Source organism: Mirounga leonina, unplaced genomic scaffold, assembly GCF_011800145.1.
Source record: "Mirounga leonina isolate KUSES-001 unplaced genomic scaffold, KU_Mleo_1.0 Mir_126, whole genome shotgun sequence".
In the NCBI taxonomy this organism is placed as follows: domain Eukaryota; kingdom Metazoa; phylum Chordata; class Mammalia; order Carnivora; family Phocidae; genus Mirounga; species Mirounga leonina.
Genome location: NW_023270314.1, coordinates 18926314 through 18933564, shown reverse-complemented (window position 1 = coordinate 18933564; position 7251 = coordinate 18926314). Strand labels below are relative to the sequence as shown.

The window sequence follows — 7251 nt, the reverse complement described above, 5'->3', positions numbered from 1 at the left end:
GTTTCACTACTAGGTCTTTACCCAAAGGATACAAAAATACTGATTCAAAGGGATACATGCACCCCAATGTTTACAGCAGCATTATCTTGTAATATAAATCTATTAAGAAATTCTCAGTCTTTATCTGGGAAGCTTTTTACTTCACTTTCATATTTGAAGTATTATTTTTCTGGAGATAAAATTGTAACAGTTTTATTGAGGTATAATTGATATACAAAAAATTGCACATCATTTAAGTATATAATTTTATGATGTTTGACATATATACACCTGTGAAACCATCACACAATCAAGGTAATAAACATACCCATCACCTTGAAAAGTTAGGAAGAGTTTGTTTTTTTCTTTCTGAACTTTGAATATGTTCTTCCACGGCCTTCTGACTGCCGATATTTCAGATATGAAATAGGCTTCAATATTATTGATGTTTCCCTATAGATGATGAATCATTTTTCTCTCTCTGCATTCAAGATTTTCACTTTAAACAGTGTGACTATAAATTTCTATGGATGATTTTTGTATTTACCCCATTTGGAGTTTATTGAGCTTCTTGGATATGTACACTGATGTTTTTCATCAAATTAGGGAGTTTTAAATCATTTTTTTATCAATATTTTTCTGTTTCTTCTCTTTCTCCAGTCCTCTGGGACTCCCATTACACATATTTTTGTATTTGATGTTTTCCAAAAGTTCTCAGACTCCATTTATTCTTTAATCTTAATTTTTTTGGATAAATATTGGATTATTTATTGCTAGTTAAAGTTATTAGATATCAAAAGGTGTAGAGTTGGTTCAAACACAGAATAAATAGAGAGTGCACAAATATATTGGCACTGAATATATGACAGAACTTACACAATGGAGAAAGGATGGATTAGTACAAGCGCAAAAATTAGTTAACTAGACAAAGGGAATTTAAATCAAATTCCACATTAAAATCATCCTTGGTAGATTAAAATTTTTAATGTGAAAGGAAAAACTTCAGAAGTTTTAAAGGCATTCATATAAGAATAACTTGAGGGGCACCTGGGTGGCTCAGTTGGTTAAGTGACTGCCTTCGGCTCAGGTCATGATCCTGGAGTCCTGGGATCGAGTCCCGCATCGGGCTCCCTGCTCAGCGGGGAGCCTGCTTCTCTCTCTGACCCTCCCCCCTCTCATGTGCTCTCTCTCTCTCTCTCATTCTCTCTGTCTCAAATAAATTAAAAAAAAAAAATCTTAAAAAAAAAAAGAATAACTTGATGATCTCAGGGGAGGGAGGTTTTCTTAAGAAGATGAAAAGCTAATAAATTTTATTTATTTATATTAAAACCTTCTTTGTGTCAAAATATGATAGGGAAAGCATGCCACTGACAAAACATTTTGAATGCATGCAAGCAATTAATATCCAAAATATATGAAGGTACTCAGTAAATCAATGACTATATATTAAAAATTAATACATAGAAATAATTATAGAAAGTTACTTCCAATTATAGTAGTAATCAGCAAAAGCTTGAAATTATGAATTATCATTCTATTATTATGACCAAGAGTAAACATGCACAAAAAACAAGCAAACAAAACAAACAAAAAACTTAACAGTATCAAGTGGTGGCATGAATACAGAATATCAGAATCCCTTATCCACTAATATTAGAAATGCAAATTGTTACAACCACTTGAATAACTATTTGGCAATATTTAATAAAATTGAATATGCTTATACCCTCACCATTCCACTACCAAGAGCTTACAGTATTACAGTTTATACATGAGTGTAGGAAGATATAACAGTAATATCAGAATGGGATTAAAACACAGTGGAAGTAGAGTAAATGGAAATATTGAGTATGAGCAAATCTTTTGATTTGCAAAAAGAGAGGTATATTCAAAATATTTTTTTTTGGCCAGATTCAGGTTAAGCATTTTATTTTATTTTATTCAAAATATTTTTTTAGATTGGAGAAATAACTGCATGTTTATATGCTGAGTGAAATGATCTAGTTGATAGGTATGAGATTCAAATGCTGATAATTAAGTAGATGTGGTGGTGAATGTCAATAGAAATTCTATGGAAATATAGTGTTTTAGGAGATCATAGAATATCCTTATAGGAATAAAATAATCTCCTGACTTCTAATCTCCATCTCTATAACACTTTAGACTTTGCAAAGCAATGTCTCTATAATAAGTAATTATGACAACATTCTTATACAGTATTCAAACCTTTATTATTTGGCAAGACCTGTGCCCTGTTAAGACCTGTTATCACCATTTTGGACATGTGGAGAATCCATTTTTGAGCAGATAAGGGATTCGCCCTAAATCATCCAGCTAGGAACATAAGTGTAAAATTTAAAGCAGCATCTACTAACTACAAAATTCAACTTAAACCACTGTCATACTGCCCATATGACTATCTACATACTAGTTCTTCAACATGCAACTACTACTCAAGTATTCTCCATATCTTCATATCTATATCTATATATGTGTGTGCTTTGTAATGTGAATTTTTCAATTGTATCTTTTTTTTTTTGAGATAGCAAACCTCAAAATTCACGTTTTCTATTACATTGCATTAGGCTGTTTGGCAATAAAACAAAGAGAAGGAATCTGATGTGAGAGTTTTAATTGTTTCTTTTATGTTTCTAGATCCATCTTTATGCAAACTATATTTAGTCTGATTTTTTATCTTTGCAATTATATGAGCCAAAATATTTTTTCCCATAAAACCATTTGAGTTGGAATGACACTTTCACCAAAAGGGACCAGTAATCCATTTCCTCACCTTCAGTTAGGTTCAGTCTTTCCCTTCCTTATATTCTCAGATAAGACATTTAGGAAGCTCTTTATTATTAAACTTTTTTGTATGCCTTTTCTAGTTTTTCAAACTGGAAGGTAAAGATTATGTCTTTTTCAGTTCTGGAGCACTGCTTTCCTTGATATGCTTTCTAACTAGTTATGGTAGAAAAATGGTTAATATCATAAAAATTAATGAAAATGAATAAAGAATTGTGGCAGGAATTCTGATGCTTCAATAATTGAGTTCTTCTAAGACTGATACACTATGTTTTAATTTTTCCACTGGTATAATAGAAATTAAACAGCCCTAAAGTGCTAAAAGTATTAAAATGTTTAATTAAAGTCTAAAGTTTTTAGTATATGCGGATTAATTGTATTGAGGGTTGTACATATGTGGCTTTTCTATTTCTGCATGAAAATTTCTAAGTATGAGGAAAAGGTTTTCATTTTTTACATTAGTAATCAATCTGAGTGGCATATTAATTGCTAGAATCAGTTACCATACACAGAAATAATTGCCCAGTTTTTAACCTACCAAAATATATTGCATTTCCATGTTATCTACAATTTTAATCAACAGAAATACTATTCCATTTACTATTAAATTCACATTTATTGTGGAAATATTTATGGTTATGCCAAAAATTGAATATTATTTTCTTCACAAATCAAATTAAATTTCTTTTAAACTGGAAACAAATTTTTACTACTAAAGTGTTGCCACATAATTGACTATTTCTCTGCTTTGTATACAATTATTGTTATTCTCCACAGGAAGGCCATTTCTTAACTTCTCATCCAGTGATGGCAAGTATTAAATCCTGATTTTAACAGAATAGTTAAATATAGTAAAAATGCCTCAGTGATTTAAGTTGAAAGCAGTACACTGGAACATGACTCTTGTATTCGGTTATCAGGAATGTACAAATGTCTTTTTTATTAAAAAATGCATGATATATTATTTGTCAGCATGGACAATGACAGCAGCAAACCATTATTTACTGTCAACTGTAACCAGTAACTCATGATTATAGTGATTTTCTTAAACATCAGCCAGCCTTTTCTTCAGTCATTTCCTTCAATTGACTTCTCTGAAGTTACTGGTGAGGAGCACTGCCCTGAGCTTCCTCTCATAGTTCATTAATAATGGGAAAGCAGGATTCTAGAAATTAGAACATGCCACCTGCCATTCCACGCATTCTACCTATTCCAGGGTCCTTCTCTTCTTTGAGAATTTCTGTGACTACAATTTCTGCGATAGTTAACAGAGTGGCTACTCCAGCAGCATCCAATAAAACAGTTCTTTCAACCATAGCTGGGTCCATGATTCCTTTTTCCATCATATTCACTTATCTCCAAATACCGCAATGGTCATTGCAGGGATCTCAAGTGTTCTTTTAATAATTTCTATATTGATTTTTGATCTTCATTAGCTGGGGTTATTAAGTCCAAGGTTGGAATGCACTGGTGCAGAGCACAAACCCCTCCAAGAACTATGCCTTCTTCAACTGCAGCTCATAGCATTGAGGACATCTCTAATTTTCTTTTCATTCATTTCAACACCATTTGTCCCACCGAATTTGGCATAGCTCCTCCATCTGGGAGTTTTGCCAGATGATCATTTAGTTTTTCCTTTTCATATTTAATAGTTGTGATATCTAAGTGCTTGATGATTTATTGAATACAGTTTTCAATTTGAGCCTTCCCACATTTTCCTTTCAAGAGCATGGCATCATCTTTGGTCACAATGAATTCTCCAACTTTTCCTCAGTCACGAGGCTGAACATCTTCAAGATTTATAGTCAATCCTTCTCCAAACATGATGCTACCAGTAGCAATAGCCATGTCTTTAATCTCATTCTATTCTCACCAAAACCAAGAGCTTTGACCTCTATAACCTGAAGATCAACTTTTAGCCTATTCAAAACTAATGTACCTATTAGTTGTAACCTTCTCCATCAGCATCTTCAGCGATTATGACCAAGGGCTTATGGTGAACACTGGCAGCTTCAGAAGCAGATACAATATACTGGATGCTAGAAATTTTCTTTTCATTCAGTAGAACAGAGGCATCTTGGAATTCACATTTCTGACCTTCTGATGTATTAAAAAAAGTATGGAGAAATATCACCTCAATCAAACTTCATGCCTTCAATAATCTCTAATTCCTCATTTAGTATTTTTCCATCTTTGTTCTGACAGCACCCTTTGTTCTAGCCTTCCTCATTGCATCAGAAATGATGTTGCCAATTCCTTTATCTCCACTTGCAGAAATCATTGCAACCTGAGCAGTTTCTACAGGGTTGTCCTAAGTTTAGACTGCTTCTTAAGTTCAGCAATTATAACATCAAGAGATAACCTCACACCTCTTCTGATTTCCACTGGATTAGCATCTTTGCAAATCTTCCCAAGCCTTCGCTAGCAATAGGGTGTGCCAGCAGAGTAGCAGTCGTGGTACCATCCTCGGCTTCCTCATTTCTGTTACTGGCAATATCTGGAACAAGTTTAGCACCAATGTTTTTATATTTCTCCTTTAAGTCCATGGATTTTGCAACAGTCACACCATCTTTTGTTACTTTGGGACTTCCCCGCTCTGTGCAATAATGGTTGTTTTTTCCCTTTGGCCCACAGTATGGCTTTTGCATGGGGTAAAAGGTCTACACTTTGAAGCATTAGGAGTTGGGAATCTGCACCAAATTTTATATCCTTAGTATATGCCCAAGTGAGATGAGGAACTAGTGGACACTGGCCTTATCTGGCAAAGGTTTATGGGTAAAAATTTGTAATAAATGTAATAAAATGTCTGTGGTGTGCAGGCAGCCATTCAGTCCCTTTGTGGAGAGAAAAGGAGTACTCCATTTTTTACCTTGTTATTCATTTAATCTTGAGGTATCCTCATTTAAATTTGAACGCACTTAAAGAGAAGGCCTAGACGGGTAAAATCTATCTCACATTTATATTATAAACATTATTTCATGCCCTTAGAGTAGATTCATTTGAACACAATTTTCTAATGAGTAAAATAGGGTCAACATTTATAGTTGCAAATTAAGAACAGATGACGCCTACAAATAAAATGTACAAGTCATATGTTAGGCATTATCCCTGACCTACCAAGAAGTCAGTTTTTTATCTACTGTCAGTTTTCAGAAAACTGAATTGAAACTGACTTAATTTAAAAAAATAGAGTGAAGAGCCTTCTGTGCACTCAAAGCTTAAGATATAAACTCACCTAAATAATATTCATTAAATTCACTAATCAAGAGATCCTCTGACCTTAACTCGACTACTGCTTTTTAGTGGATGAGCAGTGTCCTTGTTCAACAACCTTAAGAAGCCCTCTATATTTTACTTCAAACAATATATTGTTATTAAGAATTAATTTAGCTTTAATAAGCTTTTCCCATGGCAGAAAAGCATGCAATGTTTTTTTTAAAAAAATGATTTAAAATGGCTTTATCTACCTTGTGTTATAGTAAAATCTAGTTTCCTAATTATTATGTAAATGTTGTATATTTTTCTAATACCTATCTAACAAATGACATTAAAGCCTGTTTCCTAAAGTCCAAAGTGTCAATATTTTATAAATCTGTTAATAAATGTGTGTATGTGTATGTATGTGTGTATATATATATATATATAATCATCAAAACATCAAACATCAAAGTACTTCTCCCGTAATTTAAATATTGTTTCTTTTTCCCAAATCATATGTAAGCCTAAGAGGAAGACAGGAGCTTTTTTGTTTTTGTTTATTCACTGCTGCCTCCCCCATGCTTAGATCCATGCCTTCCACATAAAAGTTTGGTCAGAATATATATTACAATGTATGAATAAAATATTACCCATTAAATATTATCCTATACCTGCCAATGTAAGTGAGCAAACAAAAAAATATTTGCTTGAGAAATGCTCATTGCTCATTTATGCCCTTTTACCTTATGAAGTTGGCTTTTGCTGTGGAATGTCAGTAGTAAGTTAAAATCCATGCCCATCTCCTCATTCAACTGTTGGCCAGAAGAAGCCTCAGCTTTTGCAGCAGATTAGCCAACAACAAGAGCAGTTCATCCAGATGCTGAATGAGACCCCTGGGGAGCTGGCAGACATCTCAGATGTGGAAGGTGAGGTAGGTCCATAGGCAAGGAGTCCCTGCAGATAAACTACATCTAGGTGAAGCCACAGTAGAGAGAATTTATAAGGAGGTTGAAGGCCCTGGGCTTCTCAGATAACCTGGTGACCCAGGCCTACTTCTCTTGTGGGGGGCAGGGCGGGGGTAGAGAATTTGGCTGTCAACTTCCTCCTGAGTCAGAACTTTGATAGGGAGTGATGCTGGGAAGCCAGGCTGCCCACCGATCCACCTTCCTATATATATATATATATATATATATATATATATATACACACACACACACACATATATATACACACACATATATAATGCATATATATGCATATATATATTTAAGT

At 33.7% G+C, this 7251-nt stretch overlaps 1 pseudogene; it reads right to left on the bottom strand.

Moving 5' to 3' along the window:
* Positions 1 to 3870: 3870 nt before the first annotated feature.
* On the bottom strand, positions 3871 to 5608 carry LOC118008984 (annotated as a pseudogene).
* Positions 5609 to 7251: the final 1643 nt, after the last annotated feature.